We start from the raw sequence: 12,010 nt of genomic DNA, 5'->3' as shown, positions 1-12,010 counted from the left end.
GTTTCTCAAACTTGGTTTTTCCCTGGCAAACTGCCAATGTCCTTCTGGCCTGAGTTTTTACTGCTACCTGAATACCATTGATTATGAACTAAAACACTGATGCATGATTTTTCATTAAAATGGTCAGAATTGCAGAATATGATGAGGAAGAGAATGGGCGGGGGGGCGGGGGGGGGGAAAAAGGAAAAAAAAATTGCAAAAAATCCTACAAATCCATATCATAAAAATAGAATCTGACCTATTCACCATAGACCCACAGGATGCAATTCAGCCCAACTTACCTATGCTGTCTCTTTGCTGGAACAATCTATAACTAATTCCACTGCCCCACACTATCCTCATGTTCCTCTATCTTCCTCAGCTTCAAATAGTTATCAATTTTCCCTTAAGTGAAGCAACAATCTCTGCCTCAACCATTCCCTGTGGCAAAGCATTCCATAAACTATCAGCCTAAACAAACAGAAGGAATCATGGAATGTTATTCCCAAAACACTAATTAAACTCAGAACTGTATTTGTTCATTTACCATAAAAGAGTGGCCCTGGTCATAGCTATGGAATGCATAGGGCTGACCCTGATACTTAAAAGTCGTAACATTAACTCCAAAGGTGTGGCAGGCTTGAGAATGAGTTTGATGCAACTGGTTTCCCTTTTTGTAACAAGCATCATATTTTTAATTATTATTAATGTAAAAACTGAAGATCAAACTTAATCTCACAATCTATGTGCAGGTCTCAGGATAATTAGACCCATTCTAATTTAGCCCAGCTCAATTTGATTCCTGCGAGTTTACACCCTATATCCTGTGTGCAAAGAGTTGCAAGCTTTTTGTTTTTGCATGCCACTTATTTGAGTAGCATGATACTTCATAAGCCATATATAAGGCTTAAATCCATGTTCCCATTAATTTGCATACATCTCAAATTGCTGATAACAACTGATCTTGATATTCTGATTTAGTTTTTAAGCTACCAATGAGTCAACTATCTCAAGAATTGATCTTTCCAAACCTCCAGATCCAGAAAATTTAAACAGGACAAACCTGCGAATAGGAAAATAACTGCAAATTGAACGGAGTTGCCTGGGCTTGTGGGCGAGACTGCCGAAGCTCACGAGCCCTCATGTGACCAATGCCCGTGCTGTTTACTACACACGGTATTGTTATAGTTATAAAAACAAAGAATGCTGGAAATCTCAGCGGGTCAGGTAGCGTCTTTGGAGAGAAAAACAGAGTTAACGTTTTCTCTCCACAGATGCTGCCTGACCCACTGAGATTTCAAGCATTCTCTGTTTTTATTTCAGATTCCAGCATCCGCAGTATTTTGCTTTTGTATTGTTATATAGTTGTTCCAGTTATATGGTAAACTTTTGCTTTCACATTGTTGAGAAAATTATTTTAAATACAAAATAAACAGAAAGAAATTGGAGTTTGTGTCATAAAATGGGTGCAGCTTCGGAGGTTGAATTTCTCAGGACACAACATGGTTTGCAGCTTGATTTTAAAACAGTGGTCCGTTTTAGCAACTATGAATTTGACAGTCCAAATACGTACTTTTTAAATAAAAACGTTTTGAAATGGATAAAGTACTTAATTAAAATCATAGTATTTAAGTTTGTAGTAAAATGGTTTTACATAAGGATTTAATTAAAAACCACATAAAATTTTCCAAACCTTTGCAACTTCTACACTTTGCACGGTTTCTCCCTTTTTCTACTGAAAGTATTACCACCAAACTTCTATGTATCTTTAATATATTTTATGTTATAAAGGTAAGAATTTCTTCCTTAAAAAGCAGAGGATCTAAAAACATTGTTTTTACCTCGAACAGCAATCACAATTCTCCCCAATCCAAAAAAGTGGTTAGCAGAATTACAAATGCATATTCTGCATTGTTTATACCTTTAAATTACAGCAAAATATGATAGCACAAACTATTACTAGATTCCTGCCTTATATGGTGTCTTCAAACCAGCAGATAAATGACTAACTTTAGGACCAAATCCCAATGAAGTCATTCTATAATTTGCCTGAAATTCCATTTTGATCTGCTAAATAAAGCCCCATAGATTTTTCTCAAAACCAATTTGAAAAGAGAAGCCATTTATTATTGACCTTGCACATGCTTGTATTTTAACCGAGATAGGGTTAGAGTTTCCGCTTTGGCTGAATCAGAAAACTGAGTAGAAATTGTGTTGGTTAGGTTACAGTTCCAAGTTTTCACAAAAAGTAATTTGCATAACCACAAAAAAATCTTCAATGAATCAGCACAGTCTGGTAGTGCAATAGAATTCAATTGGGTTTTTTTTCCCCATTAAAAAGTATTGCTTGATTTATTCAAGTGGTAACCTGATACAGTTTTATTAATACAGCGGAAAATGGGTTTATCACCAAAAATAAGCATTTTTAATAATGATGTCAAGTCCACCACCTGTGAGTAACCAAATTTTAAATCATGAAAATGACTTTTAAAAAAAACTATACTGAACCATTTAATAGTTTCAGTGGTCAGTTTCTTTAAAAATTTAAAATATTTTGTAATATGGAAATAACTTTTAAAACATGCCTATTAGTGCCAGTGCAACTAAGAAAATAGGCTCAATTTGAAGAGCCTTCCCCAACCAGTGCAATCAGTGGACTCTCGCAATTTCCCAGTGCTCAGTTTTGTGGACGGGGCCTGATTCAGGAGAATTGAATCTTGAACCAGCATAAAACAGGAGCGATAAACACAAGTATAAGTGTTTTTGCCATAACTCAGTTATGTTCCTCTCGGGTGGATGTAAAGAAACCTGTGACAATATTTTGAAGAAGAGCAGGGGCGTTCTCTCCAGTGTCCTGGTCAATACTTATCTTTGAACCAAAATCACAGAGATTATATGGTCATTATCACATAGCTTTTGTGGGAGCATACTGTATGCAAATTTGCTACCATGTTTCCAACATTACAACAGTGACTACTCTTCAAAAGTACTTCATTGGCTGCAAAGGCTTTAGAACATCCAGAGGTTGTGAAAGGCGCTATATAAATGCAAGTTCTTTCTTTTGCTGTACTTGTCTGGCAGTTAAAATCCTAGTTTAGGAATGACTCTTCACTAAAAATTTGTTCTGGTGCTGAGAAAATTGTCAATCACCATCAGAATGTCAAAAATCAGTACTGTGTATATCTGTGGTGGCCAAGTGGAGTTAGTGCCCGCCATGGAATGGTGGACAGTGACAATGCTGTATACACATGAAATGTTAAAGATATTAGAGACTGGAGAAACAGAAACAATCAGAACAGTGCAACAAAATCTTGGGAAAGAAATGTTCAGTGTTTATATGCATCATGGTACAAAATATATTGTATTTGCATTTCTCTAATCATTAGATTGAAAGTGCTTTCACATTGATAATGTGCTGTGGGGTCTGGTGTATGGTCCTCCAGCTGGTTATTGCACATGAGCAATACATCTTCAATGACATTAGCCTGGATGATGTGGAATCGGTATGGGTGGAGCTGCGGAATTCCAAAGGGCAGAAAACGCTAGTGGGAGTTGTGTACAGACCACCAAATAGTGGTAGAGAGGTTGGGGACAGCATCAAACAAGAAATACGGGATGTGTGCAATAAAGGTACAGCAGTAATTCATGGACGACTTTAATCTATATATTGATTGGGCTAACCTAACTGGTAGCAATGCGGTGGAGGAGGATTTCCTGGAGTGTATTAGGGATGCTTTTCTAGACCAATATGTCGAGGAACCAACCAGGGAGCTGGCCATCCTAGACTGGGTGATGTGTAATGAGAATGGACTAATTAGCAATCTTGTTGTGCGAGGCCCTTGAGGAAGAGTGACCATAATATGGTAGAATTCTTTATTAAGATGGAGAGTGACAAAGTTAATTCGGAAACTAGGGTCCTGAACTTAAGGAAAGGTAACTTCGACGGTATGAAGCGTGAATTGGCTAGAATAGACTAGCAAAGGATACTTAAAGGGTTGATGGTGGATAAGCAATGGCAAACATTTAAAGATCACATGGATGAACTACAGCAATTGTACATCCCTGTCTGGAGTAAAAATAAAACTGGGAAGGTGGCTCAACCATGGCTAACAAGAGAAATTAAGGATAGTGTTAAAGCCAATGAAGAGGAATATAAATTGGCTAGAAAAAGCAACAAACCTGAGGACTAGGAGAAATTTAGAATTCAACAGAGGAGGACAAAGGGTTTAATTAAGAGGGGGAAAATAGAGGAAGCTTGCAGGGAACATAAAAACTGACTGCAAAAGCTTCTATAAATATGTGAAGAGAAAAAAATTAGTAAAGACAAACGTAGGTCCCTTGCAATCAATTTATAATGGGGAACAAAGAAATGGCAGACCAATTGAACCAATACTTCAGTTCTGTCTTTACAAAGGAAGATACAAATAACCTTCCGAATGTACTAGGGGACAGTGGGTCTAGTGAGAAGGAGGAACTGAAGGATATCCTTATTAGGCGGGAAATTGATGGGATTGAAGGCCGATAAATCCCCGGGGCCTGATAGTCTGCATCCCAGAGTACTTAAGGAAGTGGCAATAGAAAGAGTGGATGCATTGGTGATCATTTTCCAACAGTCTATCGACTCTGGATCAGTTCCTATGGACTGGAGGTTAGCTAATGTAACACCACTTTTTAAAAAAGGAGGGAGCGAGAAAACGGGTAATTATAGACCGGTTAGCCTGACATCAGTAGTGGGGAAAATGATGGAATCAATCATTAAGGATGAAATAGCAGCGCACTTGGAAAGCAGTGACAGGATCGGACCAAGACAGCATGAATTTATGAAAGGGAAATCATGCTTGACAAATCTTCTGGAATTTTTTGAGGATGTAACTAGTAGAGTGGACAAGGGAGAACCAGTGGATGTGGTGTAGTTGGACTTTCAAAAGGCTTTTGACAAGGTCCCGCACAGAGATTGGTGTGCAAAATCAAAGCACATGGTATTGGGGGTAATGTACTGGCGTGGATAGAGAACTGGTTGGCAGACAGTAAGCAGAGAGTCGGGATAAACGGGTCCTTTTCAGAATGGCAGGCAGTGACTAGTGGAATGCTGCAGGGCTCAGTGCTGGGACCCTAGCGATTTACAATATACAATAACGACTTAAATGAAGGAATAGAGTGTAATATCTCCAAGTTTGCGGATGACACTAAACTGGGTGGCGGTGTGAGCTGTGAGGAGGACACTAAGAGGCTGCAGGGTGACTTGGACAGTTTAAGTTAGTGGGCAAATGCATGGCAGATGCAGTATAACGTGGATAAATGTGAGGTTATCCATTTTGGGGGCAAAAACACGAAGGCAGAATATGATCTGAATGGCGGCAGATTAGGAAACGGGGACGTGCAACGAGACCTGGGTGTCATGGTTCATCAGTCACTGAAAGTGGGCACGCAGGTACAGCAGTCGATAAATGGTATGTTGGCCTTCATAGCTAGGGGATTTGAGTATAGGAGCAGGGAGGTCTTAATGCAGTTGTATTGGGCTTTAGTGAGGCCTCACCTGGATTATTGTGTTCAGTTTTGGTCTCCTAGGCTGAGAAAGGACATTCTTACTATTGAGGGAGTGCAGCGAAGGTTCACCAGATTGATTCCAGGAATGGCTAAGCTGACATATGAGAGACTGGATCAACTGGGCCTTTATTCACTGGAGTTTAGAAGGATGAGAGGGGATCTCATAGAAACAGAAAAGATTCTGACGGGACTGGACAAGTCAAATGCGGGAAGAATGTTCCCGATGTTGGGGAAGTCCAGAACCAGGGGACATAGTCTTAAGATAAGGGGTAGACCATTTAGGATTGAAATAAGGAGAAACTTCTTCACTCAGTTGTTAACCTATGGAATTCCCTGCCGGTTGTTGATGCCAGTTCATTGGATGTATTCAAGAGGGAGTTAGATTACGGTTAAGGGGATCAAGGGGTATGGAGAGAAGGCAGGAAAGGGGCACTGAAGGAATGATCAGCCATGATCTTATTGAATGGCAGTGCAGGCTCAAAGGGCCGAAAGGCCTACTCCTGCACCTATTTTCTATGTTTCTATGACATTTGGGACCTGACTTTTTTTGGGTCCTTTATAAGTTTCAATTTATTATTTATTATCTTACTTTTTGTTCTCTTTACCTCAGTTGTTTCCATATAAAATATATTTCCACCCTCACCCCTTTAATTAACATTCTCAGCCACACTATATTCATATATTTTGTGCCTCTCCTATCTTCTACTGTGCTATAGCTGTACCCAAGAAGTTTGGATGCCTCTTCTATGCTAAAGATTTCTATACCCTTCAACAACTCTACAAATCCCAAGTTATCAAATATGCTCCCATTTCTGATGATGCTTCAACCTCTCTCATTTTTGGACAGGTTATCATAAAAGGCAAATCCTTTTCTTATCTCCAGTCTCCAAACCTTTTCTCTGCTACAACTTTTCTCATTTCTTTATTCAGCTGATACTATTGGGGTCATCACTCATCTGAACTTTCCTCTCTTGTTACTCAGCTCCAAATAAACTGTCTATACATTCAGTCTCCGCCTTCCATCCTCACTGCGTTGAAATCAAGCACCATCCCCAACTTGATCTCATTTTTTCTAAGGATCTCAAATATGCTCAATTCCCACTTCCCAACCTTCAAGCACCTTTAGCCTGCTGCAGGCCTTTGACTGCGGGTGCACAGATCTGGAACTGTTGATAGCACTCAAAAGCATAAATAATTTGACCTGCATACAGCAAACAGGAAGAGAAACATAATATTTTCATGGGAGTCTTGATCTGCCAACAAAATTGTCCTATCCTAATAAACACACTCAGCTAGTTCAATTTGTCAACGTGGTTGCATTGTGAAAAGGTATGACATGAGTATGCTAACTTGGAGATCACAAAATAATTATGGATCTGGAAGACCATTCAGCCCCTCTTATTTCATCCATCCAGAGATATCCTAAAGCCTGCCCCCATTATAGAATGCAATTTTTATTTTAAAAGATCCCAAGGCTTTTGCCTCTATCTGGAAGTTTATTCCACTCAATGATCACTGTGTGGTCTGAAATCAATGATCACTGAAATCAGCCCAAAGTTAGTTTACTAGTTTGAACAATTATCCCCTAGTTTTATATCTGAAGTTTAATTTAAAGTAATATTCTTGGTTAACTTCTATATTCTTAACAATCTTATGCATCTTTTTAAAATTGCCTGTCAAGCACCTCCTTCTAGGTTTCTCCAGTCTTCACTCATAACTCAGACCCTGATCCTGAGGATCAGCCTCGTTTCTCTTCTCTGCATGGCCTCCATGGTTTGAATGTCTCATTTCTTGGTGAACAGAAGTGGATACAATAGTGAAGATGCGGTCCGAATAGAGCACTATAAAAGTTGGTTCATTATCTCCTCTGACTTATATTGCACTGTTTTAGCTATGCAGTTCAACATCCTATTGGCTACTACTCTGCATTGGCTTTGTATGTTTAGTATTGACTCCACTATGACTCCTCAGTTTCTTTCAGCTTCCTCCTTCGATTTCAACACCATTCATGGAATACACGATATATCTATTTTTCATTTCTTTGTGTAGCACTTTACACTTGTCTGCTATGTATTGCCCACTTATGTATTTTGTCCAACTCATTCTGTAATTTCTGAACTGTCTCCTCCAATTCCACCATGTCTTCTAGTTCAGCATCATCTGCAAATCTGACCACTTTACATTGAAATTCTGAATCCATATCATTTATCTAAATCACAAATGGCCGTGGTCCCACTTTGAGGCACTCAAATCAGCACTTTCCTGCCACTCCAACATAATTCCTCTAATGAATACTTGTTTCCTACCCGTCGGCCAGTTTCTTATTAATTTCCAGTGTTTACCCTGAATTCCCACAGCTTTGAGCTTAATTAATAGCCTCCCATGTGGAACTTTATCAAAAGCCTTTTACAGAGCAACACAATGTCAAATTCCCTGGCCTGTTGCTTCATAAAATTGTCACGGCATGCAATTCTGTTGTGGCACATTACTCACAGACCCTCTCCCTAAAGAAATCCCCATGGGCAGACACAGAGATTTCAACATGGCAACAGTATAAACACAGGAGTGTTTTGAAGAAACATAACTTGGAGTACACTCTCCTCATACTTCATTTAACTGTATTCTAAAATGTAAAACCACCTTTCACAATCACATTGCTGTTTGTGAGAGCTTGCTTGTGTACAAATTGGCTGCTGCATTTCCTACATTACAACAGTGACTGCACTCCAAAAGTACTTAATTAGTTGTGAAACATCCAGTGGTTGTGAAAGGCACTAAATAAATCCAAGTCTTTCTTTCTTTGCTCCTCCAATCCACAGCATAAACACAAACACCAGGGAAAGGATTAAGCACATGTTTTACCCATCACCATCATGGATTATATCTCTACCCTTGCTGCAAATTCTGAAGGTACACTAGTTGTCTCCCTTCCTAACTCTTTAGATCAGAAGCACAGTATATATAAATAAAAGAGACTTTTAAAACCCAGATGTCACGTAAACACAAGCTCTTGGTTCAGATTGACTTCTGCCTCAAGTCATTGGAAAAATACCACCGATGTTCTGCAAAATCCTACAAATCCCCTGGGAGGACAGATGCTCCAACGCGAGTGTCCTCGACCAAGCCAACATCCCCAGCACTGACCACATTTGATCAGCTCCGCTGGGCAGGCCACGTCGTTCGCATGCCAGACACGAGGCTCCCAAAGCAAGCGCTCTACTCGAAACTCCTTCACGGCAAGCGAGCCAAAGGTGGGCAGAGGAAACATTACAAGGACACCCTCAAAGCCTCCCTGATAAAGTGCAACATTCCCATCGTCACCTGGGAGTCCCTGGCCAAAGACCGCCCTAATTGGAAGAAGTGCATCCGAGAGGGCGCAGAGCACCTCGAGTCTCATTGCCAAGAGCATGCAGAAATCAAGCGCCGGCAGTGGCAAGAGCGTGCGGCAAACCAGTCCCACCCACCTCTTCCCTCAACGACTATCTGTCCCACCTGTGACAGGGACTGTGGTTCTCATACAGGACTGTTCAGTCACCTAAAGACTCGTTTTTAGAGCGGAAGCAAGTCTTCCTCGATTCCAAGGGACTGCCTATGATGATGACGATGACTACATGGAACGTTGATACTATCCCCTACACTACGCGCCTTTTTCTATCCATCAGTAAAGAAACAAACAAGACTTCAAATGAAAAGACTCAATCTGGTCCTCTGAGATCAGAATGTTTCACAAAAGTAACCCGGAAATCATGAATAAGTAGACTTCTTTTTGAACAGGCGCAAAAGCAAATAGGTTACAATTTTTAAGTTGATATAAAAAAACATTTTAAAAGGAGTCAGTGGTTGCAGGCAGGAAGTGGGAGAAAAGTTTCGGGGAGGTGGCGGAAGGCACGATCTGATGAAACAGTGCGCAACTGAGGTTTCAAAAGTCTGAAATGCCCACATTTACAATAAATCGCCTCAATGTTATTCCAGCATTTATTAAATTGAAATATAATCCACTCTGTGCAAGACTATCAAAGTGAGAGGTTATGTTACGAATGAGATTTTCTGCCACAAAAAAAACAGCAATCCCATTTAAGTACATGGAGGTGCTCTTTATTTTGAAGAGTAACATAAATTAGTTGGTGGCAGTTTTAAACTAAAATCATTCCCAGTACTGCGACGTGATTGCTCGACGAAAGAACTTAAACTCGTTTTTCCAGTAATGAATGTATCCACCCAATGCCTGGAAACAATGGAGTACGGAAGTTCCCCCCACACCCCACCTCAGAAATGCTAAACGCCGACCCCACTTACCATGTTATGGCATATCAAACGGACCCAGTGCCTCTGTGAGCAGGCGACGGTAATTGTTGCCTGGATTGAGCAGTGTTGCTGCACTTGCCCTCGCGCTGCCTGCAGTAAACACTCCCAACTCCAGGTAAACCTTCCAGCCGCTCCTCGCTCGCGACCTCTCCCTACCTGCAGCACGCCCGGCGCATTGTGGCACTTGTAGTCCGCGCCGCTCAGAACCCCAGGCTAAACTGTGATGTCAGTCCACTATTGAGAACTACAATCCCGAGAGTCCCCAGCGCGTCCGAATGGCACACCTGAAAATGCAAAATCTTGGTATCGGCATTCGGGAAGTTTCGTTACGTGATCTGATCTCAGGGAGCTGCAAATAACAGGGTAGTTCCAGCTAGGTATGGTTAAAGCATTTGGGAGAAGGATGGGGGCAAATCGAAATACTCATTTCTTTGAAAGATAGCCTTATGTTGGAATAATGAAGGAAAAAGAACACGGGCGACATACTTTAGTTGAAAACCTCCACTGATGCTTCCAGCCTCGGTTTACACACTGCATAGGGCGAGGTACCAGAGCACTCCCAGCTCTTGTTGAATTGAACATACTTCAGCGTGAGTCACCACTTTGAAAACAGGAGGAAGAAAGACAGACAAGAGTGACAGCAGACATACACTACATGATATGGAAGGGATTATGGATTTGGCCCATCTTAGTTCACCCGTTGAGAAATATCCTATCACCTCCCCATTTTACCATCCAATTACTTCTAATAGACCCAAGATTCGGCTGGAGTTGCTCCTAATTTTTTGGAGCAACTAGTTTAGCTTGGAGTATCTTAGAAATCGCAATTCTCGGCATTTAGTTTGCTCCAGTTCTAGTGAGATAGTTTAGTTTCATTTTAGTTCCTTTTTTTTCAAAAGGGGGCACTACCAGCCACTTACGCCTGTTTTGCAAGTTTAGGCAGTGAAAAGTTACTCCAAACTAACTTAGAACAGAGTAAGTGTCGATTTTTGTACGCTCAGAAAAACCTTGCGTACACTTTAGAAATTAAGTGCAGGTAGCCAGAGATGGTGGGGCGGGGGAGAAAAGTTAGATGGAAGTTAGAGGATTTTCCAAAGCATTAAACACTTCACTTTTAGCAATAAAGAGCCATCATCAATAATAAATGAAAAATAAATCAATAAATTAACCAATCAATCAATCAATCAACTAATTAAAAACATTTTTAAAATCAATCAATAAATCAATAAATAAAAAATTAAAAGCTTCGACTCACCTGCTGCAGCACCTATTCATTCGGGAGCACCGGGAGCCCTCCAACAGCACACGCAACCCTGCCTGCCGAAGAGCTGGTCGGGTGGGCCCCGCTGCCGAGGAGGTGTTTGTGCAGGGCCCGCCACTGGGGAGGAGTTCAGGCAGGCCCTGCCGCCGAGGAGGTGCTCGGGCGCGGCCTACCACCAGGGAGGAGTTCAGGTGGACCCCGCCGCCAAAGAGCTGCAGGTCGGGCGGGCCCCACCACTGGGGAGGAGTTCGGCCGGGGCCCGCCACTGGGGACAAGTTCGGGCGAGCCCTGCCGCCGAAGAGCTGGTCGGGTGGGCTCCGCCGCCGAGGAGGTGTTCGGGCAGGGCCCACCACCAGGGAGGAGTTCCGGTGGGCCCCGCCGCTGAGGAGGTGGTCAGGTGGGCCCACCATTGGGGAGGTGGCCAGGTGGGGCCCACCAAAGGGCTGGTTGGGCTGCCCCATCGCGGATGAAGTGTTCGGGCAGGCTGGCAAGGAGGCCTCGAGGTAAGGGCAGTGGCGACGAGGCGAGGGATGGTGAGGCAAGCAGGCAACTCGGCCCGGGATAGGTGCGGCGAACATCGCGATGTGCCTTTGGCCAGGGATAAGGTCGCCCGGAGACAGGACGCGCTGGGAGGGCCAGGAGCTACTGCGCACACGTGCAGACTCCACTGCGCATGCGCGCAGCTGCCGGCACTCTTTTCGGCGCAGGGCTATTGCTCCCCCCCAGATGCTTGTGCTGTGCCACGCCAACTGCTAAACAGGCCTGGTGAACACCAAGAATTGCGAGGTAAGTTTTAGGCGTGCTTTTAATTCTACAAAATAGGCAAGTCTCTCGGAGGCGCACCGTTCTGCGGGACAGTCGAAACTTGGGCCCTATGACTCCACTACACCGTCGCTGAGAGCATGCAGAAACCAAGCG

General features: G+C 42.4%; 1 protein-coding gene across 1 annotated transcript in view; it reads right to left on the bottom strand.

Annotated features, from left to right (window-relative positions):
- The window catches only part of macc1 (MET transcriptional regulator MACC1), a 68,068-nt gene extending 58,144 nt beyond the window's left edge, over positions 1-9,924 (bottom strand). The window contains exon 1 of the mRNA XM_070880991.1: positions 9,823-9,924. The gene's annotated coding sequence lies outside the window, so the exon portion shown is untranslated. The remainder of the gene's footprint in view (positions 1-9,822) is intronic.
- Positions 9,925-12,010: the final 2,086 nt, after the last annotated feature.

This window comes from Pristiophorus japonicus, chromosome 5 (assembly GCF_044704955.1).
Source record: "Pristiophorus japonicus isolate sPriJap1 chromosome 5, sPriJap1.hap1, whole genome shotgun sequence".
Lineage (NCBI taxonomy): Eukaryota > Metazoa > Chordata > Chondrichthyes > Pristiophoridae > Pristiophorus > Pristiophorus japonicus.
Note: the sequence above shows the minus strand (reverse complement) of the source record. Positions and strands in the feature narration are given on the sequence as shown.